Below are 22,648 nucleotides of genomic sequence, written 5' to 3' on the forward strand. Positions count from 1 at the left end.
AGGCGGCTCTGCCTGCCTCTTGCCTGTGTGAAAGCACAGAGAGAACAAAACCAGCCGTGCCCGCCTCTGTGGATTCAGCTGTTCTTTTAAGTCTTAGACTTCAGTTGTAATCTCTTTGGGGGCGAAGACTTTGTTCCCTGTTTGTACAGGGTCTAGCGCAGCGAGGTCTGCATCCATCACCGGTGGTGCTGCTCTGAAGAAGCAGGTGCAGGAGACGTGGCGGGGGGAGCGCAGCTTTGTACTGTCCCTACCCTTGATTTACGGTTTTGCCGAGTATGTACAACTTGGGCTCCTGTGGGCGACATGACAGCCGCTTACAAACAGTCACTGCGCAGAAGGAAATCGCTCAGGGTAGTTCAAAGGGTAAAACAACTGAGAGAGAAAAATCTCCCCTCGTTTTATTGTCTGGAGTACGTTTCCTGTAGTTTATGCCTAGGACTAAAATTAGGAGAGATTCTCTCAAGGATTTTTTTTTTTTTTTAATCAGCTAGCTTTAACTAACAGGAATCTTAGTGTTGTTAGCCTTTGTGATCCCATGAGTCCACCAGAACAAAACCAGTGTAATGTGTTTGTTTTGGTTGTTTTGTTTTTTTTGTGTGTGTGTGTGTGTGTGATTCCAGGATTATCTGTCTGCATTGTCTCCAACTGACATTACAGTGGGGTATTTCCTTGATGTTAGTCAAATATGTTAATTTTGAACGCAAAAGTAAAAAGAACTTTAAATCAGTTGTTTCATTGTAAAAATTGTCACGGTAAAATTTGTTGGGTGTTAATTCAGTATATTGTTCTTTCTAAAGATTGGAACAGTAGGTATACTTTAATAACAGCAGTTGAATGTTGGTGCTTTGTAACTCTTTAAGTGCTGATTTATGCACTTTAATTACTGTTCTTGTAGTAAGGGGCTGGCCTTCTGACAAGACAGTTTCTCGGCTTTTAGAGGCTGGCTCAGGGTGTTCAAAGCATCGTCACCCTGCCAATATAGGGGAGTGATGGAAAACTGTAACACAGGGCTGGCTATTGGAAAGTTTGAAAGGTCAGTTTGAAAAGTTAAACCCGTAAGAGCTAAGCATTTTAAGGCCAGCTGACACTGAAGTCATGTTTTCTTTCCGACATCATTCAAAGTACGTGAATTTCAAAATGGCAATGGGCATGTGAAGTCCACCAAAGTTTGACTTAAAGGTAGGCAGGAATATAATCTAGGATAGGGATTAAACCCGCAGAATTGTTATAAAATACATGGCTGTTATGGCTGAGCTAGGGTATGCTTAAGAACATGTTCAATTTCTGCTGGTAGCAGGGAGTTTGTAGTTGCCTATAGATTTATATTGCCATTGGTCAAATGTGGTCCACAGGCAATTTGATATAGAGTTATGCTTCCTCCCTGTGAAACTCAGTAACAGAAAATCGGATCACACACAAAATAAGGCTTTTAGGCTGGGTTTACTTCTGATTGTGCAAATACAGTAGTATCTCGGATGCCCAGAGCTTTTATGATGTGTGTAAGCCCCAGAATATAAATAGATGCCAGGATCAACTAAGAGGTTTCTCCAGTTATGTCAGGACATTTTGGCAGCTTGTCTGAGGCTGATTCCTCAGCTTGCTCTTAAGGAATGTCATTTGATTTTGTATTTCCGCCGCTTGCATGTATTTTATGTGTGCGTTGCTTATCTCTGCTGTTGTAAATGCATGCGTTTTCTCCAGCTGCCTAAAGCCAAATAGCAAGAAGAGAGGCTCTGAACAGTGAAATGCAATGTGAAATCAGAAATACTGGTGGGACCTTACCATGCTTTGGTGGTGTTTTAGTCCTGCACCATACTTCCCCTGTGTGCTCCACAGGGACAAACGGTCTCTCCCAGCGTAGTTTACAGCAGTGGAAACTGAGCCATTGGGTAGGGAAGGGACTGGCAAATTTCACAGAGCAGCTGTGTCAGAGCTGGGAGTCTGCGTAGCCCCAGCATTTATGGGAAATTCGTGTCTCTTGCTGACCTGTGCTTCCCTGGCAGACCTCTGCAAGAAGGCTGGCTCTTCTGTCTGTAGAGAAGCTGCTGTTGACCCAGCAGTGAAGGCAGATCCCAGCAGGGTGGCAGAGCTGCTGTCACAAGAGAGCAGATGGTTGGGGTACTGAGACCAAAAGCATTTTAAGCATGAAACCAGGCTGATCAAATAAGCTCTTTTAATGGAGTTACACTGTCAAAGCTGCTCAGTTTTTGTCTCTGGAAGAGCTGAAAAGAGCTTTGCAAAGGGCAGGATTCAGTCTATGCTGGGGGTGTAGTTTCTTAAAGGCCAGTCCCAACTGGCAGTGCAGCATCTTTTATTTTTAAACACCTCTAGGAGACAGGCTCTGAAGAATAGAAGCTTCTGGCTGGAAGGGAAAACATCTGAACTCTCATATATTTCACTGGAAACATTTATAGGGTAAATCAACACTATTACAATGTATGAGGCTAGCTCATGTGTCAAAAGCAGTTTAGCTACAGCAGTAACAGTAGTGAGCTCTGCGGTTTATTAATTTACTCTATCTTAAAACAATATATAACAAAGAATGTGGGCCTGTGTGGCATTGGGCCATACCCAGCCTTTAAAATTATCAGAACTATGAAACAGGTGAAAGAGGAAGAAAATACTTTTATTCCTTCAAATATCCCTCCTGCTACCTCCTAAATACTAGTTTGTCACCCTTGTCTGGCACTGTCATGCTCATACTTCACGTTGGCCCTCAGAGAAGGGATGAACAGTCTGTTTTAAGGTCTGATTATTCAGAGTCCTCTGCTTTGCAGACATTTTACCAAACAATAAGACAGATCCTGTTTCCATCCCATCCTCTGAATGTCAGTGCAATGAGCTCAGACTATTTTTGGTGGTGGTGGCAGAGCAGATTTGAAAGGATTAAATAAAGTAGTAGCCAAAGGTTTGGAGTCTTCCCCACCTTTTGCAGCCTTATGTTACCTGCATCAATATTGTATACAAGTCAGGGAAGAGTTGGTTCGTGGTGTTCTTGTCTGGGTGTACAAAAGACGGATGTGCTTTAACACCCATCACTGTTAATGTATGTTGCTATATGCACATAAATTCTTGCATGCCCACAGGCCTCTCACATTTCTTTGAAGCCTTTGGGTATCATTACTTTTTTTTTTTTTTTTTTTTTTTTTTTACTTTGGATGTTGCAAGAACATATCTGGGATGCAATTCTGGATTGGGATAGAGCAGAGTATGTATTTTACATGTATTTATGAAACACAAACTGTGCCAATCTTGCAATATATCCAATTGTAATCATACCAGGCTTTCAAAGTAGCAGCAAAAAACAGTCTGGATCATCATGAGAAGTACCTTCATCTAATTACAATGTGGGGTTGCTTTTTGTTAAAGCGGTGCTTTTTCACAATCCCACATACACACAATTTTTTTTCTCCTTAAAATGTCTTTACCTGGTCTCAGCTCAGGGGAGTTCAATTGCAGTGGCTTGAGAGAGACTGTCAGAACCCTTTCAGGAAAACGGAGAATGAGCACATCTGCACTGCGGTGTAAAGGCTGCATGTACGTGGTGATCAGTGAATACCTGGGGCATACAGCTAGGTAGGGGCTAAATATTCCTCACCTCCCATGTTTCAGACATCCTCCTAAATTAAATGTTTCTGGAACAACCTGTAAATCTCCAGAGAAGAGGTACAGCCTGCCTCTCCCATTCAGCAGAAGAGGAGGAAATGCACTATACAAAGCTATTTCCCATTCTTCTCTTTGACTTGCCTTGTGAGAGACTTAATGTGTGCCACAAAAGCTACCAGCCTGGAGACGGGGTGTTATGGACCTTGCGTTCACATAATGTTTGAGGGGAGAGTTATACAAAGTCACATTTCTTTTGTCAGCGCATACGATTATGCCTGAAGATTAGAAGGAACTCTCCTAGATGCTTCACCCTGTGGAAATCAGGGCGGCGTATGCTCAGTGATTCGCTCACAGGCTAAAGCTGCTGTGGCCCAATATGATCATCTTGCCTGACTGCCTATATAATACAAATTGGCAGCATTTCAACAATGAATAATAATAACTCATTAATAAGTTATGGGAGCTGAGAGTCAGTGGTGTTTCCAGACGTGAGAATACTTCCTGTAGCACACAGCCCCGCTGGCTCTGTGCATGGTATCTCTGGTTTCCAGCAGGTAGTCTTGGGAGAATTGAGGGCTGGTCTGTGAGATGCAGATCCTGTATGACTTATGTCTGGATCAAAAGGAGGTTTAAAGTCTTTCCTGTTGCTATTGACCAATTGGAAGCGGATCCCCATGCCAGCGTGATTGCTCTGATATGTGGAATGCAGGGGATTAAAGGAGATTCAGCAAGAGATTTGAGGACATGTTGGTTGTACATCTTCTGTCTCCCTCGCAACTCCTAGTAGATTTAAGACAACATAGCACTTGCTATTTTTTAACTTGCTAACCCTGGAGAAAGATCTTTTTTAATTAGTAGATGACTTCAGCTCTAAGGATTCTTTTCATCCATACTCGCATAAGGAAGTTTAATTTCATCTTTGCAGAAATCAGCTGTGCTTAGGAGGCGGGACATAAATTGTGCTCTTGTTATATATGCTTATGTTTAGCCTTTTTCGATGCCTCTAGGAGATAAGGCAGATCTTAGCGTTTGCTCGGGTAGGTGGTGAATCAGACCCTCCCTCCTGGCCAGCTCTTCCACGCAGCTTGTGTTACAGGTGTTCACGATGGTGTGCCACTGTTATTGCCTGCATCTTCATCCTTTAAGAGGCTCTGTTGGTAACGTTGGCACCCAGTGGCAGCGTGATGCTTGCTTCACCCCAGCTACCAGGGGAATGTAGCAGAGCCAGTCGTTGGCATAACTGAAAAACTGACACTTTTCCAAAGTGCCTGCTCTAGTTAAGCATTCAGCTGCTCCTAAACTTCTGTCAGGTGGGATGCCCTGTTCCCTGAGACTTATTTGGAAGTCTTGTGCGATTTGGCCACGCTAACAGAGGAGGCTAATGGCAGGGACAAGACCTGGAGGCAGGTACCCAACTGCCACCCTTGAGCTGTAAATCCCAGGCCCTGCGCCATCCTCACACTTGCTGTACCCCAGGTGGCAGGTTGGAGAGCACCTGGGGACCGTGACACAGCTCCGTTGAGAAAGACAGCATAGGAAGCTGATGTTGTTGGTGCCATATTTGCATGGGCAGGTCTTGAAAAGGACATCCCCTAGAGAATATCTTCTTTCTTATCTTCCTCCCTTCAGTTCTCTCTCTGACCTGTGCAGACTCAAGTCAGGTCCAGCCCTCTCACATCTAAGGCAGGCTTTGATTCAAATTCTCTAGGACCGGTGATATTCCTGACGCGTCCCATGGCTCTCTGCTCAGTTCCTGCTTCATTTGTGTGCACGCCTTCAGCTCCTTTCTGTCTTTCTCCCCGTCACCCTCGCCATTTCTTCCCGTGATCCTTGCGGCCTCTCCTCACCGACTAGAGGCCCTGCCCTCATCTTCCCTCTCCAACTTGCTCACACCCCAAGCCCACCACCACTTCCCCTTCTCCCCCTTGACATCTGTGGACCCTCGCAGCTTTCTTTTGGCCCTCAGAGCAGTTGTGCTTCGACGCCCAGAGCCCGGCCATCATCGCCTGGGGCCTGACAGGGGAGTGGGCCGCCATCCCGTGTCGCGTTGCTTAGCAACACCTTCCTCCTCTGACAGCCATCTCCCCTCCAGCGCCTGCTGAGGTAAGCTCAACGCCTGAGAGCAATATTACAGCCGCGGTTGCTCCCGTCGGTCCTTGCTTATTATTTATGGTTATTGCCGTGAAAGGATTTGGGAATATTTCTTCACATCCTTCCTTGTTTAAGACAGATATTCTTACATACTTTTGTGGCATGCCTGCATAATTAATGAATGGTCACTGCATTTTGGTGTACATGGCATGCAGTCTTAGCTTTTTTCTTTTCTTTTTTTTTTTTTTTGAAGTACTTGCTAGTTCTGGGCGTTTCTATTTTTCAGCCCCAAATTGAAACACCCAGGGCTTTCTACTCAAAAGTATAAAAATCTGATGTAAGACAGTCAGGCTTAACTGCTTCAAATTCTGGACAATGCTTTTATGTGCTCATATATTTAACAAATTCTGCTCTGAATCACTTTCTGTCCATTTTAAAAGGACATTGATGCTAACATTAAGATTTCCAAATGAAAACATTTCCATGAACAGAGATAAAGCAGCCAGGGCTTTTCCTGATGTCTGAGTTCTCTACTTTATCTGTCTGCACTTTCCTCCTCCACACTAAGTCCAGTTTAGTCTTTCTGGTTTGCATTTGTGGATGTGCTGAAGAGGAACTATAGCTTCACTTGACTTCTGTTTTTCTCTAAAACACTGCAGCAAGAAAGACAGACTTCCTTTTTTTTTTTTTTCCTCTGATCTTACACAGAAAATCCTGCTGAGGTACTCCCTTGGCTTCTCCTTTCTTGATAAATATTTGTTGCTCAGGACAGATCTGGAAGGCTTTGTTCGTGCTGCTGGCTAGTTATGTGCTGCTGGATCGTCTGCTGAGCTTTGATTCAACTCTAGATAGGTTTTATTCCATTTGCTAGCACTGAGTGACTTTCTAGCTCGTGAAAAGATCTGACAGGCAGGGGAGAAGTTTGTTTTATATTGGAGTAGCGCTCTGCTGTGACACATGCATATGTATATCTGCCATTGCCCTCTGCTGGGATATGCCAGAACTACTGGTGTGGGCCCGCCGCTAGCTGAGCTGGAGGAGCTGGTTTAATTTCCTGAGTAGAAGCCTCTCCTTTACTTTAAGAAATTACCTGTTTTGGATGCATGTAGCTGCCTGGCAAGAGAGATAGGTGCTTTTGTTCAGCAGGTGACTGTCACGTAGCGCTCAGCACAACAAGCAGCACAGGAGCTAACCTAGCACATAAACCAAACATCCACCCCACTGGTTCACATGCTGTGGGTGAACATAAAAGCCATCTCTGTTGTAAAGCAGAGTTTAAAAAAAAAAGAAAAAAAGAGAAAAAAAAAAAGATGGGGCTGTAATTTTTTTTAACTCATGCAGCTCTTTTTATGATTGAGCTGGCTTTACAGTTGGTAGGTATATACAGAGTTGCTCTGCTCGTCACTATCCATTTTAGGTTGTACATTTGGTTATCATTTGTATATTTTAATCTGTTGGAATTGAATGCAGATACAGTTTCTGAGCATGTTGCCTGATCTACATCTCTACTCAGCACGAGGGTGAGCAGAGGAATGAAAGTCCCAGTCTAAAAGCTGGAAAAAAAGATGGAAGAGTCTGAATCCACTTTTGAATCCAGTTTTCCCACAGTTGGGGTTGTTAAGGTCAGTCTTTTTGAAAGGGCTTTATAGAGTGAAGGCCTTTGAAAGGCCTTAAATGAAGACCTTTATAGAAATGAAGGCCTAGCACTAAGACACCACAACAGAGAGGTACACCTGTGAGGAGGAAGCAGCTCCAACTTTTGTGGTATTGCACCAGCTGGGAAGGAAGAGAACGATACGGCCTAGCTGTTCCTCAGAGAAGGAAAACAGGCCATAAATCCAGATCACTTAGCCTAGACAGACTGGTGATTTAGGAGGAAGTTCTCTGAAATCAAACCAGGACAGAAGTGATATGTGGTAGCAACCCACTGCCAGCCCTTTCTTCATGGAAACTGCAGCGAAGAGGAGCAAAGGTATATTTTGTGGAGGGTGGTTGGTTGGTTGGTTTTTAATTCACACTTCTGTTGAAACACAGACTGCTCCATGGCCGAATTGAAAGATCAGAGAGTTTCATGGCTGCACTGACCAAGTCACCTAGTCAGCAGTGGCTCTGCACTTCAGGTAGGTACAATAGCTTGTGAAAGAGGAGTCCTGTGAAATTCTGCAAAGATGTGGAGAGTGCTTTGAAATTCATGAACGAGCGCAGTCCAGTGGTGTGTAGCTTTTCGTTGTCTTAAGCTTGTAACCCCCTAAGAGTTTTCTGGTGGAAACGAAATGTAGAATGGTCTTGGGGTTGTTAAGTCACCTTCCAGAGACCACTTAGAAGTGGTTCAGGATCACCAGGCAGAGGACCAGCCCTTTAGTGCTAATCAGTTTGCTTAAGTTCAATTTTGCCATCAACTATCATCAGTTGTTCCCATGGAGGAAGGAAGCCTGAAGAGCTCAAGCACATTGCCTACTGTTTCTCTAGGCCAGGTTTCACCAGTTTGAAGAGCAGGAACCACAGCATTATACACCCATATTCCTGCTGAAGCGCAGCTACTTAAGGCAGTACTGAAGGGCTAGACTCTCAGAGCTGGGTGTGACAAACCAGCTCTGTTTCTGGTGGCCTGTTCCTCCCCAGTACCTCTGTGCACCACCTGGAAGTTTTGTTGATACAACCAGGGTTAGCCTGTAAACCAGATGAGAAGGCAGGAGGAACAGAACTGGCAGTAAAGAGGGGAAGGAGTGTCTGCTCAAAGCATGACCTGGTAAAGCTCATGCAGAGGCTAGCAGGAGTTAAACCATGTAAAGTGGGAGTGCAATTAATGTGTACTTTTATTGGTCACCTTACCCTGATGGTTGTCTGGATCAGATAATATCCCTGTGCTGACTGAATTGCCCTTCTCAACACAGTGAGAGGGTATTGTAGAGTACAGGTAATTGCTGATAAATTAGCAGATTTTGAAAATAAAAGCCATTCCAGTTCTAGAATGGCCTTAATACTCTTTGAACAACCCAAATGTTTCTCAATATAGTTCATTTAACCAGCTCCAAAACAGGGAATGTAGAAATAGGTAGCATTGACTTGGGACATTTATTTTTAGGTGATACTTTTTGTTCCCTTTTTCAGCATCAGAACTACTTTCATCTTCTTCAGAGGCAGAGTTATAAATATCTTCCATTGAGATCGTGGGCCTCTGACATGAGCGTGGAGCAATTCTCCCTGCTGCACATGACAATCATATTTTCTTCCATTCCACAGCACTCTCACACCCCTCTGATAGAAAATGCCCTCTCAACTCCTAAAATCCATTAGTTATTTTCCTGAGGAGGAAGGGGGGACTCCTGGGAAGCTACACAGTATGTGTTGTATCTATCAAATATAATATGTTCCATTTCTGCCTATTCCTAAGCAGCATTATGCACTTCACTTCCTTGCATTTCAGAGGCCTGATTCTTCTTTGTTTTATACCTTGTGTAATCAATAGCATGTGCAAATTGCTCCTGTCCTTGCTCTCCTTTGCTCACTGGTACCTTATGCAGTGAGGTCCTTGCCCATGACACTGGTACCACGATGACTTCAGAGTGACAACACTTTATTTGTCAATATATTTTACACAAAGGACGGAGCAAGAAAGAATTGAATGTCTCTATTAATCCCAAATTCAGTTCCTGCTCTCAAAATTTGTCACAAAACCCAGACAGACATGTAGCCCCTAGCACTTAGCCTGTCTGACAATGTTCTCCTGCTACAATCCTGTCTGCACCACTTGTCAGAAAAAATGGTATTTCTGATGGGGACTAGTGGGAGCTACACACAAGTGCTTCATGTATTAGCTGCTATTTCTGACCAGGAACAGCTCAAGTGTGACCCGTCTCACAAGGCTGGTTTATGGCTTCTGCAAATTATTGAAATGCCCATGGAGACACAGCAGGCGCACAGAGAGTTTCCTTGCCACTTGCAAGGAGAACGTTGGAATTGCAGCACCCAAGGCTGTTCTTTTCCCTCACCTGCATCTCAAAATGAGAAGGGAGCAAAGAGGAGATGAGAGGCTGCAGGTTATTTGCCGAAGTTGTGGAAAAACAATGCTCTAGAGGAGGACCAAGAGGCAAGTTTTGGTCTATTTTCTCTAACTGATACTTCTTTAGGCAGCCTTGCTCAGTTAGTCTTAAAAGAAAAATGACTGAAGAAAATAACTAGGCCTTCCCTTACCATTTTATTTATTATTCTATGTGCCAAAGTCAGGAGTTGCAGGTTGGGAAGTAGGATTTCCACTATCTTAACTTTGACGTGCATCATCATATAAATTGTGTTTAGTTTCCCTGGTGGTTAAAGCTATGCACACATTACCATACGTGGACATGATTATGTAAGCAGTGTTCTTTTATAAAATATAGCTTGAAATAATCACAGCATGACCATGGGTGTAGAATATTGGAATTTACTTCCAATACAATAAGTTGTATTGTTCCAGTATCGTTCATGAGTTATGCTAGTTTGAAAGCAAAGAAAAGCACTTTAGGTCACTTTGGAACTTCATCCCTTCCTAATTTCCTGGGGGCATTATTGTTCTTTTGCTTCTTAATCAGGATCTCATTTTTGGCATTTGCTAGCTCTAGTATTATTTTCAGATGTTGGTTCTGTTTTTACCTGTCACTCACTCTAAACCTTGCTCTTCCCCAAAGGGGTTCGGAAGGAGGCCAGCTTTTTAATGGGGAAAAAGATTAATATCCCAAACACTTTTATATTTTGAAATTAAAGCACTACTTCTACTTGGAGGATAAATTGATTTTACATTGGTTTAAAATGCGGAAATTACGTTTCAAATTAAAGTTTGATGTTTCTTGAAATAATTTTTTTGCTAAAAACACACTAGTGGAAGTGTTCAGATCAGTGCAGAAAACAGGTCTCAACAAAGGTGTTGCTTTATTTAATCCCTGCTTTTTGCAGTTTTGAGTTTGCTCTATTGCTTATAAGCTAAAAATTTAGGGATGTAGTAATCTTGAGAAATTGTGCCTTTCCAGCTTATAAACCAAAGTTTATAAGAAGAGTAAAAAATCTTCTTACGTTCTTTAAAAGAAGAATAAGGCAATTTATACAGAACAGAGAATGGGATGTACTTTTTTTTTCAGGCACATCCCTATGTTAACACAAGTCATGAACTCATGTCAGATCCCCTTTATTTCAAACTTCAGGGATAACTTGGAAGCATTCTGTATAAGAACTACAAGGCAGGTCCTTTTCTTTCTTGTCATCCAAAACAATGTCAATGTGACAACTTCCAGTACTTTTTTTTTTTTTTAAGACCACTTGTCTTTTTAAGAGAAGCCAATGAATTAACATTTTTGTCAATGCATACATGCTACCTCTTGAGTGTGTGATGTACTGGCAGGGTCCACACATTGATCAGTGTATTTAGTACAGTTGTCAGGGCCCTACATCTGAAAGAGGAAATGAAATACACCTCATTGCTTTCCCTTTTGTGCTTGACTGTTGTAATTACCTAGCATATAGCAAGCATGAAGGGAGAACTGGAATAAAAAAACATACACATCTAAAGGAAAAATGAAGTAGCAGAACACGATCTGAATTAAACCATTGCCTGCTACCACCTGGAACATTATTATACGGGTGTTGAGCTGACCCTGCTTGAAAAGCACAAGAACCCCTGCCCTGAACCTCAATGCCTTTAACTGCTACATGGCAGCATTCACTTTCTAATTGAAGTCAATGATTTCATAGCTTTGGGGATCTGGCATGTGGAATAAATTTGCCACCGTCATAGTTTATAAATGAGCGTTGCTATTTTACGGTGCTAACAGACCAGAGCCACTTGTCTGCTCCCTCCCATATAGGAGCAAAGTGTTCATAATGCACAGAAAGCCTTGTTTGATTCTAATGGGTGGTATCTCCTTCTGAGAACTGAAACATATTTGCTATTTTGGCACCAAATGAATGCTTTTCGCGCTGTTGCCAGGCTCAGATTGTGTTGTTTTTTGTTTTGTTTTGGTGGTGGTGTTTTTTTTTCCCTTGCTAATCTGAAGAGGTACCCTTCAGTCAAGAGAGGCAGTCTAAGAAAATCCTCTCCTGCTGTAAACCTCTGAGCCTGTGTTTAGCATAGAAATGAATTTCATGAATCAGATTAGGAAGCAGAAGGAAACTGTATGAGCCTAGAAGAGCCTCAGAGCCACCATGTACACAACAGGAGCACTAAAGACAGCTGGCCTGGGCAGGAGAGCCGTGGACCAACAGTTCAGATTTGCCCCAGACAGGCCCTTCCTCACCTCCCTCCAGGAACAAGGTCACCAGGCACTTTGCCTTGCTTTCCCTCACTGTCTTCTGAAATAACCCGTTGCACTGCACTTGGGGACCTGGGATGCCGATTGCCAAGTGCTGGCATTTCTTTGTTGGTGAGTGGTTGGTACCTTGAGTCGTCCCAGCACGGCTGTGACTTGGTGCACAGCCATCTCTGAAGCGCCGTTCAGTCATTAGCACGTTCCTAATTTGTGCTGAAGCTTGTCCCCAGATGTGTGCACAGCTGCAGGGGAACAAGCAAGGTGATGGCCCCACAGCCTGCAGCTCCGTATGGGGCAAATCCAGCTCCCTGTCTGCGTGTGCCAGAGCTGTTGGTTTTGTATCAACAAGAGGGAAGTCTCGGGTTGGCTGGCTTTGTTTATGTTCTCTGGTTTAACTGAAGGGCTAGGGCCTCTGCCTTCTGAAAATCAGCTTGTCCTCCAATGCCCTCTGGTGACGGGAACTAATTAGATGCCACTGCTATTATTGAATCCAGTTGCAAAACACTAATGTTATTTTATTCCTGTTACATATTGTAGGCAAATATTACAATTTAGCGCAAACAGGAGTCAGTGATTCACTAGTTTGCATAGAAGCCTCTCTCTGTAATTGCTACAGCCCTTCCTAGGAGTGCAAAAATAAACATGTTTTAGAGACACCATAACACAGAGGATCTCCAAAGGTGATCCTTTAAATATTTTAGTCCTGGTCCTTAATGCACTGAAATGCACAGTGACCAGTTGGTAAATGGTGAAAAGCATTTTTAAAGTAAAAGTGCAAAAATCCTGAAAAAACTTCCATAAGCCAAGTCAGATTTCTGTTTCCTGAGCCTAGTGAGCTTCTGTGTGTATTGTTTTTTTATTATTATTATTATTATTATTATTGTTTCTCTTACTATTTGCAATCTGTTCTTCCAAAAAAATCCCAGAGATGACGTGCTTTAAGAACAAAGTCCTCCAAGAAATTGCGGCTACAGCACGCTGCCATAGGCTGAGTGCTTACAGCTCCGTTATTAACCTGTGACAAAGGGAGTTTGTAATTGGAACCGCCAGCAGAGCCTTGACTGCAGAGGGGGACAAGGCCCAGGTATAATTTGATAAGCTACTTGGGCGTGCAGATCCGCAGCCGTCAGTAGCTGCTCCCAACAGCACCGAACATCCACGCGCTGTGTCTGCGGGCTCTGTGCACCGGTGGCTGGCACGGGGCTGCTTCTCAGCCCTGCCCTTTCCCCTGCAGCAAAGCAGCTGTGAACGCCAGGCAGGATTGCAGAAGCACGCCAGGAGTTACACTCCAGCCTCCGCTCTGTGGGACGCTGCAGGAGAGAGGGCAGTGGGGACAGGAATGTGCGGCAGCTGCCGGCTTTCAGCACCCTAAGAGGGAGATCTGGAGCCTCAGAAGTTGTGCCAACCTTCCTGCTTTGTGTTAGGAGAAGGTCCCGCCCAGGACGGGTGCATCAAAGAGCATTTGTTCTTACATGTATTGGGGCACTGCTCTGGAGGAAAGATGGCCAGAGCGAGCTGGGTGTGCGTCGATTTTATCCCTCCTGCACAGCTGGGGTTTGTAATTCTCCCGTGTTTGCACAGTGTCCTTTCTGATGGTACCTGGGACTCTTACCTACACTCCCAAAACAGCCTCCTTGCCCTTTCCCTGCTCTGGGACCTATCAAACCTGTTGCTTTTCATTTTACACATTAAATAAGCTTTTACTGTAGCCTTTCATCTGTCCAACAAAACCACTGGAGCTTTAGAAATAAAGACAAGAACTAGGCAGCATTTCATGAGCTTCTATGAGGAAGGAGATCCATCTTAAAAGTGAGCTGGGTGCAAGCAAGGAATATGATATAACCTGGGCAGACTACCTCACCCACGTGCAGCAGAAGTAAATCTTTTGGATTTACAGGTGGGTGCCTGTTCGTAACAAGCAATTACCATCGGTCATAATCCTTCTCGGAGTGCGTGGAGGATGACTCAGTTCATTTGATGAGTTACGCTGCCAGTTCTCCCTGAAGCACAGCCACCAGAACTGCCGAGGCTGGCCCCAAGCTTTCTGGGTGGGAGGGCAGATATCGGTGCAGCGCTTGCCTTAGCTCGTGGTAACGGGCCGGCCAAAATAACAGAGGCAGCGAGAGGGAGCACACTGGAGGTGTGCATCGCCCTGAACGGATGTGCATCTGCCCACCCCGTCTTTCTGCACTCACTTGGTAGGTCTGCAGCCCAAGAAGCTCCGAGCTACTAGCAGCACCTCAGGTTGATATAACTGAGAACCTTAATGCTTTACAAACATTAATTTAGCTTCAAAACAGATTACATGGGCAGGATCCCACATCTTCACATCTATGCCGTGTGTGTTGTGGATACACTGAGGGATGGAGACAGAGGGGAGCTTTACAGTTGGTGAGAAGCTCTTCAAGCTTGCCGGAGGGTTACATGTAGGTTTTTCAGAAGTACCTAGAAGTGGTTTTCTCCTGCGCAAGCAGAAGTCACTGACTGTAAGTAGACCTGTGCCAGGGCAAAATGTTATGGGAAGCGTTGCCTGAAGTGACCTGTAGCAGGCTCCCTAGGGGGTCTGTCACGCAGCCAAGAATAGATCCTTCATCAAAAGCGCATTTTCTCTGCCCCTAGGTCTAGTGATATTGCCAACCTTGCATTTTGGAGGAAGAAAGAGATTCAGCGTCTACATTTTTAATTGAGAATTAACCCAAATTTTGAGTTATTTGGAGCACTGTCTCTGTGCAGGTGGATGTCCTTGCTAACACGATATGGGCCCTCTCAGTAGAGCGCTTATTTTGACGGCTTTATAGCCAGACTTGCATGCCTCCCTGGGCAAGCTGATCCGAATGCAGCCCTTCCTTCAGCACTAGGTGGGTGCATTAAAAATTATTCGCTACTATATCGTCAGCATACATTTGGAAGCATCACTATTAAGGAAAAAAAGTAGCGGGTGCTCTCAGCAGTGTTTGGAAGCAAGTAGTGTGCGCAGCTGTTCCGCAGCAGTAACTTTAATTTCCTCCTGTTGCAGGGCACAGCTGATCTACCAGTAACTGTGGATTAGCACAATGTCAGAACAGCCCTGAGAATTTCAAAAGAAGGCTTGTGTATATGGAAGGAAAAAAATGCCAAGGAAAAAAATCTGCCCAAGTTGCTCTAAACCTTGCCTGAACACGAGCTGTAGGAGGCAATACCAGTTCCTACTAACACAGGATGCCAAACGGGTTGCTTGTTGTTGAGGCACGTTTTCAGCAAAAGTATGGAGAGCTTAAGTTACCACAAAGGGATGTCCTGTGTGATTGGGTTGCTGGTGACCAGAACAAACCCAGCTTTTCACATGGGATCTGCACACGCGAGGCAGCTGAGGGCTGTGCAGATTTGTGGCCGCATTTTGCCAATCTACCTATCATATTACTAATGTACACATTAGATTTTTTTTTGACCATTTTAGAATAGATTTGTAAACTGAAGGTTAAATAAAATCATATAGAATTTTTGTTTCTGGAGGAAATAATTGCTGATTTGTTGAGGTCTGCATAGCCCATGTTTCAGCAAACTGAAAGGACATGATTAGGACCATTGCATTGTATGGAACCTCAACTTTATTTTTTGTTAGCAAGTCAGACTAGTCTCTGGGAAGAGTGGTCTGGGAAGTTGTTGGAAATCAATGAAAAGTGAGGGATGTTTATAGACACAAAGATGAAGGTGGCACATCTGCATTCTGTGGAACCTGGAAAGAATTAAATGATGTTGTAATTGAATGTATAACTTTTATCGTTAGCTGACTTGCAGGGTTTGCCTTTATAGATTATATATACATCCTCAGGAAGGGGGAGGGTTGTTTTTTTTTTTTTTTTTTTTCTTTCTCCTTTCCCCCAGTGCCCTGTTAAACACCTGCATACTGCCTGGTTTATTTTTACAACCGGTCCACACCAAGACAGACCAAGGAAGAGCCTACTCATGGCACTGTGAGACAGAGCTTACATGAAACAGCTGAAAATGCAGTGGAAAGGGAGATCAGTGGAAGCCGAGGGCTCAGCATTTGGAGTCGCATCTGGTGGCACCTTCAAAAGAGCAGCAGAAGCCCCGATTGTCAACGGCTTCCAGATCCCAGAAGCACATGTGGTTCCCAGAAGCGATGATTGGTACCAATTCTTGGATCATGTCTCAATGGAAAGCTACAAGTTAACCCCGCGCGTCCCGCAGAGAGAACAGATTGCAAAATTGGAAGCAGGCAGGAACCCATCCTGTTGTAAACAAGCGTCAGAAAGTTTCTGGTTAGCATTTAGTCATGCATTTTACAGTACACAAGTCCAGCATTATTTGTGCGCATCAGCTTGGCTTCCTCTCAGCCTGACACAGAGGCTTACGTAACTGAAATCAAAGCCTCTGAGCAGCGCAGTGCCGAAGCTTAACAAAGGGGTACCAAACGACACTGCTGTGCCCAGCACACGCTCTGACAAGGTCTTTACAGTAATGCATCTCATTCGCCGCGACTTCTTCTGAAACGAGATACTTTTAGCAGGCTTGTCATGGCTTAAAAATTCCTCACTTAGCACTGAAGATTAATATTCACTTTCAGATAAGGAAATAAATATTAGCAAAGGTTTGGTGGATACAAGCAAACAGCAAGGTTTGAGTCTGCCTTTGGCCTTCTTCCCTTGCCAGAGGATTCCTCTGAAGCTCCAGTACTGAGCTCTAGCAAAATGTGTATGGAGCTGCACTGCAGCACTCTCGGAACTCAGACTTTGTCTTAGCAACAGGCAGGTGTTGTGCAAAAACAGGCTCACCTGCAAACCTGCAAGTTAATTAAAGAAATTAAAATTAAGAAATTAAAATGGGCACGTGCCACCTTCTTCTTCTTCTCCTAGTCCTTTAAATAAAGCTCATATTTAAGGATTGAAAGAGGAGATAGGTAGGTTAGCCTCCGAACGAGGTTTAAGAGAAGTCTCTGTGCTGTTGTAGCACCCTGAAAAGCCAGGTAAATGGCTACATCTCATCAGCATGCATACTGATTTTGACACACACCCAGAAACACTTGTAGGGCCGAAGGAGCATGAGTCATAATCTGTATGCCTCGGATTGCTGCTAATCAGCTGAGAATTGAGGAAAATAAGACAGTTTCAGTAGAAAAAAAGTTCTTTTATTTTTTAGTTTTGTGAGATTCCTCTTACCAGGAAGAAGCCTCCAGAAGGGGCATGAAGTAACTGTTCTAACTGGCAGAGTGGAGCTTTCCATAGCCGTGTGTCAAAAACTTTACTGCCATAACATTTGTAAGCCAACACATGTGGGATGTGCGTGTTTATTTCCTAAGTGCCAGACACTCATTTGGATTGGCATAATATTTCCATACATTTAGCTCTTTTTTGTTTGTTTATTTGTTTTGTTATTTGTTTTGTCTTGTTCTTAGAAATCCCAGTGTACCCTTGAGGTTATGTCAAGTCAAACTCCACAACAGATACACTCTCCTTATCTCTGCAGACACCCAGTGTCGCACTCACTGATGTGCACTAGGGCACAAGCACCTTTCCAACCCCTCAGCTCTCCAGCCACGAATGGGACTGGCAGTGGCCAGAAGGACTCCAGCTGGCTTTCCCTGTTCTCCTGCAAAGGCTGCTCGGCTGTTCAGGCTTGCAAATGGGACCTCACCGGAAAAACAGCACAGTGCTGTTCTGAGAGAGAAAATACCAAATGCCAAGCCCCTACTCAGTGGAATTACATGACAAACCACTATGTGGAGCCAGCCACTAATTATTTGGCTGATGAGAAAACTGGATTCAAGCGAGCTTGTTGCCAAAATTTCAGGTGCGTGAGCTCCCCCATTGCCTGTTAGTTCACGTCTCTCAGCAGTCCAGACATGGGATAATTTCTGCAGTGTAAATCAGATACACGAGCCCATGGGTGAATTTCATGAAGTGGTGCTGCAGAGACAAAAAGATATATCCCTTCCCTGTCAGTGGGAGGCAACTCACCACCCCAGTCTGCATGTAGCTTCCTCCTGCACTTCCATCTACCTCCATCTTTGTTCTCCTCCCATCTAGTCTAAATTCTTGTCGCCTCTGAAAGGGTACTACAAGTTTGCCAGACTAAAACAAGACAACAGAGTATAGCTTGAATGTCATTGCTGACAACATGCTGTGGTTTGTGTACTGTGCTCAAAAAGGATGCAGAGCCTCCTCCCATTACTAGATTAGGATGGAATTTGATTTAGAAAATGGAATAGCTTCTAGGTAACGAGAACATTCACAATGCTAGGAAATATGATACATTTCTCCAAGCTTAGGCGTAAGAGGTAATTCCAGATGTTAGGGAAAGACGGGGACAGTGAGAAATGCACACACCAAGGAAACCTTGCCAGTTACACAAGACTTCCTCTACTGACGTGCCATAATGAGAGGTTTTGGACTGAAAGTTCAATCTCAGCTTTGCACTGGAAACTTCCCTCACTGTTTGCTCCATTACTTAATGTGGCCACTCCTCTGTGGTTCCAGTACTGGGTTTAGAGTTTTTGTTAAATGCAGTGTACAGGCAAAAAAAAGGAAAAAAAAATCAGTGATAGCAGGATGAAGGCACTTTTTGTTGGAAAGAAACTCAAGGAAAGAAGAATCTCAAGAGTAACTCAAGTTTCTGTAGCAATGTGAGATTTATCTGCCTTCTTCCTCCATTATCTCCACATAAAGAGATAACTGAAATACAGAAGAGAAAAAATTCTGACACCCTCAGTAACCAACTCAGGTGAATTTTGTATTTGATGTGTACAAAAAAAAAAAAAAGGAGAAAAGAATGCAAATTTTTACCATTAGAAGCCATAGGACATCTGCTCAGGAGTGTTATTTAAACACAATCATCTTTCGCAGGGCGTTCAGTTGCAGAGGTAAGCCTTCTCTACTTCCACACTGGGGAGCAGCTAGGAAAAACAGCATTTGGGTCTATAAGCAGTATGAGGCACAGGGTGTGCAGGATATTCATTTATACACTCCAGTAGCTTTTGCGTGCTATGATATTATCATGCAATAATTTGGTAATGTATATACATATTTCCTCCCCTAGCATCCTCCCCTTGCCGGATGTCTCCATCAATAGGAAGCAATACAGCCTACTGACAGGGAATCACCCACATAAACTCTTCAAGTTGATGAGCTCAGGCTGCTCATACAATTCACACCTGAAAATGGCATTCACGGAGCCTGGTAAGGTACCTAATGCAGCTAGTAAGGCATGGGGGAGGCACTAGTCGTAAATTATCCCCAGGGAGTCTGTTCCAGTTCCATGAATAAACAGCCCAATCTCCATTAACCTGGCTGTAAAGAAGTGTCTTGAAAATTGGATGTTCAGGACGATGCCTTGTCTCGTCTTCCAAGTGAAACACACAGAGAAGTAATTCAACATTCACTCAGGATAAGCAACCTGGACACAAAGTTGTCTCTTCCATGGCTGAGGTGTATTTCAGTACTCCTAGGGTGCAGAGCTGATCTTTGATTTCTCCTTAGGTTCAGTGATTTTTTTCCTCCTTGAAAAAATCTACCTGAAGTTCCTAGTGACCTCGTGATGAGCCTGGATGGTTCATGTCCTAGAGGAGCCGTTTCTGTCTTACAAATTCCTGAAGGAACACACAGAGCAGGAGTCACCAAAGAGCAAACCACCGTGCCTTGGTTTAACCCTCAAGGACCACCCTTCAAAGAACAGAGTATCTTGTGAACATGTAGCATTGCAGCCTGAACATGCAACAGCCTGGAGCGTTGAAAGGGTTATTTCTCGTTTCAGCATTCCAAGTGGTTTTGGGAAGTGGTCGTTCCCTTTTCTCTCTTAATAAAGCTCGTCCTACTTAGAGATGACACAAAGCATTTGTCACAGAGGCTGTACCTGAGCCCTGCTTGGGTTGCGTGAGGCAAAAAGGGCAGCCTGGCAGGGAACAGGGGCAGCGGCGGGCTGGGAGGCAGCTGGAGGGGCTCAGTGCTGGGGGAAGAGAAAAGAGCCAGAAGAAGAGAGAGAAGTGAGAAGCCCTAAGGAAGTGGAGGAAGGCAGTGTAGAGGATAAGTGGAGATTTTAAATCAAGAAAAAATGCTTCCTTCCAAGCTCTCCTCAAATCTCTGGATTCCTCTTGCTGCTCTCAACAAGCAGCTTCGAGGCCCCCTTGCAAAACTCCTCCTCACCCCACTGTCTCCTCCCCAGGGGTGACAGTCATTAATTCTGTGGCTTAGGAGCACAGCTAAGAGTCACTGCAACGTTTTGGTGGTGGCAGTTTCATTGGCAGACAGATGACATTATATTAAAAGAGAATGTTGTTGCTCTTCCAAACTCAAACACTCCATTTTGGAAGTAAAGCTTTGAACACGTGAAATGCTGTGTAATGCTAAGAACCCTTCACAGCAGTCCGGTGCCTAATATTTAGCAGACACTTTAATAGTTTTAGCCCAGTTCTCTTCGTTTTCCTGCAGCAGAAATGATAACACGCCTAGTGCCACGGCTCTGCTGCAGAAAGAAGTTTATTAGTGAGGGGGAAGCTGGGTACCGGGGAGGGAGAGCAGCAGAAGCTCTCATAAGACAACTGGTACCTTTGCATGCAGCAAAGCTGTTGGGTAGTAAATAGAATAAGCAAGGCCTGAAGCTGCATGGGAAACGAGCAGGGGAAAAGGCAGCGCTGTAATCATACAGCAGGGCACGGCCCCTCGGGAAAAGCAGTATGTGGTTGTGTAATTAAAGACGGGAGACTGGCGTGTACACAGAGCGGGGCACGCTGAAGTTGGATGGATATTCCTTATATCTGGAGAACGTGTCCACCTCACCGTTTTTACCATGTGATTTTTGGACAGAAGGTAGGGGAAGAGGGTATGTGTTTAGTAGGAACGCTGCCGTCCCACGTCCTGATGAGCTCCTGCGGGTAGGTTGCACACCCTACCTACACCACCATGCTTATTTGCGCGGGTAGGTTGCAGCAGGGCCCTCTTCCCTGGCTCCTGTTGTACTCACCACACCAGGCCACCACGTGCTCCGGGCCCACCGCCTCGTCCCCTTTCTGCTCACTGTCTGTGCTAAGAGGTGAAGCACGTCCCTCGATCACAACTCCAGCGGTGTGTGTGCGCTGAGCAGCAGGTAGCCTCTTCGGAGACTCATGGATGAAGCAGCTATGTGGCATCGGGGTTCCGAAAACAGCGATTCTTTGGCTGAGCACAGTAGACCTGCAGACGTAAGGAAACAACAAATATGCCTTGTTCTCTTGCCTCAGTTTCCTTTTTGGTGGGTTAAGATCAGGCTTTTAACTGCTAATTCTCTCGCCTAAACACCAAAACTGACCGGCCTTACTTAAGTGAACCACCTGCGATACAAAAGCAAGCCATTCGCTTCTCCTCGAGCTTCCTGCACTTCTCAGATCCTCTCCAAAGCTCTTGAGATTAATAGTTTATAAGTTCTTGTGTCAATTAGGTCAAATGCTAACCTCATTAGTCTCTCGTTTAAGGATTTCCAAACCCTCTTTCTGCAGACGTACCTAATTATTTGCCCTCGCCAAGCTGCCACTGTCCTGCTTTCCTGCTGTGGTGTTGTCCCCGGCCATCACACCCGACCATGAAGGTAGGAAGGGCCCGGCTGTGGGCTCCAGCCCACTGCTCGCAGTGGGGCGGCTCCAGGCCGGACCCAGAGCTTTGGGAACACTGTGACACCTTACTGACGTCGTCACCCATCCTGCAACCCCCAAACCCGGGAGCCTTTATGTTCTGGCAATTAAATCTCTCCGTGTCAAGGACAGGAGAGAAAAGAGCAGTGTCGCTGTGGGCCAGGGGTTTCGCAGCGCTGGTGGTGGGCCCACAGGAGGGCCTGCTTTGAGGTGACCTGGAGGCGTGTGTGCTGGGAGAGGCAATCTGAGGGGGCCTTGGTGGCATTGCACAGCACTGAGTGCCATGAGGGTGTGTGGCCAGATGGGTTGGGTTGGGTTGGAGTTTGGGTTTGGTTTGTTTTGCGTTTGGTTTAGGTTTGGTTTTGGTTTGTTTTGGGTTTGCTTTAGGTTTGGTTTTGGTTTTGGTTCAGTTTGGTTGGGTTCAGTTTGATTTGGGTTTGGCTTGGTTTAGGTTTGGTTTGGGTTTAGTTTGGATTTGGGTTGGGTTGCGTTTGGTTTGGGTTGGGTTTGTTTCAGTTGGGTTGGGTTGATTCAGGTTTGGTTTGGCTGGTTTGGGTTGGGTTTGGGTTTGGGTTTGATTTGTTTGGGTTTGGTTTGGGTTTGGGTTGGTTCAGTTTGGGTTTGGGTTTGATTTGGTTGGGTTTGGTTTGGGTATGTTCGGTTTGGAGTTGGGTTTGGTTGATTCCGATTTGGTTTGGTGGGTTTGGGTTTGGTTTGGTTTGGTTGGTTAGGGTTTGGGTTTGGTTGGTTAGGGTTTGGGTTGGGTTGGGTTGGGTTGGGTTTTGTTCGGTTCGTTTTGGGTTGGGTTTGGGTTTGGATTCAATTTGTTTGGGTTGGGTTTGGTTTGGGTTTGGTTTGGGTTTGGTTTGTTTGTGTGTGTTTGTTGTGGGTCCGGTCCGGCTCGGATCTTTTTTCCCCACCGTGTCCCCGGCCCCAGCCCCCCTCCTCCCCCCCTTCCCCGCTGCCCGCGCGCGCTCCCCGCCCGGCCCGCCGCGGCCGCGCGCCCGCAGGCCTGGCGCCGCGCGTCCCCGCGCCCTCCCGGACCCCGCCCCCTCGGCGCCGGCCGCGCCCCCGC

At 45.1% G+C, this 22,648-nt stretch overlaps 2 long non-coding RNA genes across 3 annotated transcripts in view; one reads left to right on the forward strand and one right to left on the reverse strand.

Moving 5' to 3' along the window:
- LOC310899024 overlaps positions 1-22,574 on the forward strand; it is a 34,945-nt gene extending 12,371 nt beyond the window's left edge. Inside the window, exons 1-4 of one of the 2 annotated variants that reach the window (XR_014583924.1) lie at positions 2,872-5,709; positions 7,732-7,817; positions 19,011-21,147; positions 21,442-22,574. This is a non-coding gene — a long non-coding RNA (uncharacterized lncRNA). Of the gene's footprint in view, positions 1-2,871; positions 5,710-7,731; positions 7,818-19,010; positions 21,148-21,441 lie in introns of those variants that run through there. The other variant, XR_014583923.1, reaches the window with a different exon arrangement.
- LOC310899026 lies at positions 18,162-21,069 on the reverse strand. The gene is made up of 2 exons (XR_014583926.1): positions 20,931-21,069; positions 18,162-19,560 (listed from the first exon to the last, which is right to left on the reverse strand). It is a non-coding gene; the product is annotated as an uncharacterized lncRNA (long non-coding RNA).
- Positions 22,575-22,648: the final 74 nt, after the last annotated feature.

The sequence above is a fragment of the Anser anser genome (genome assembly GCF_964211835.1).
Source record: "Anser anser genome assembly, chromosome: 4".
Classification (NCBI taxonomy): Eukaryota; Metazoa; Chordata; class Aves; order Anseriformes; family Anatidae; genus Anser; species Anser anser.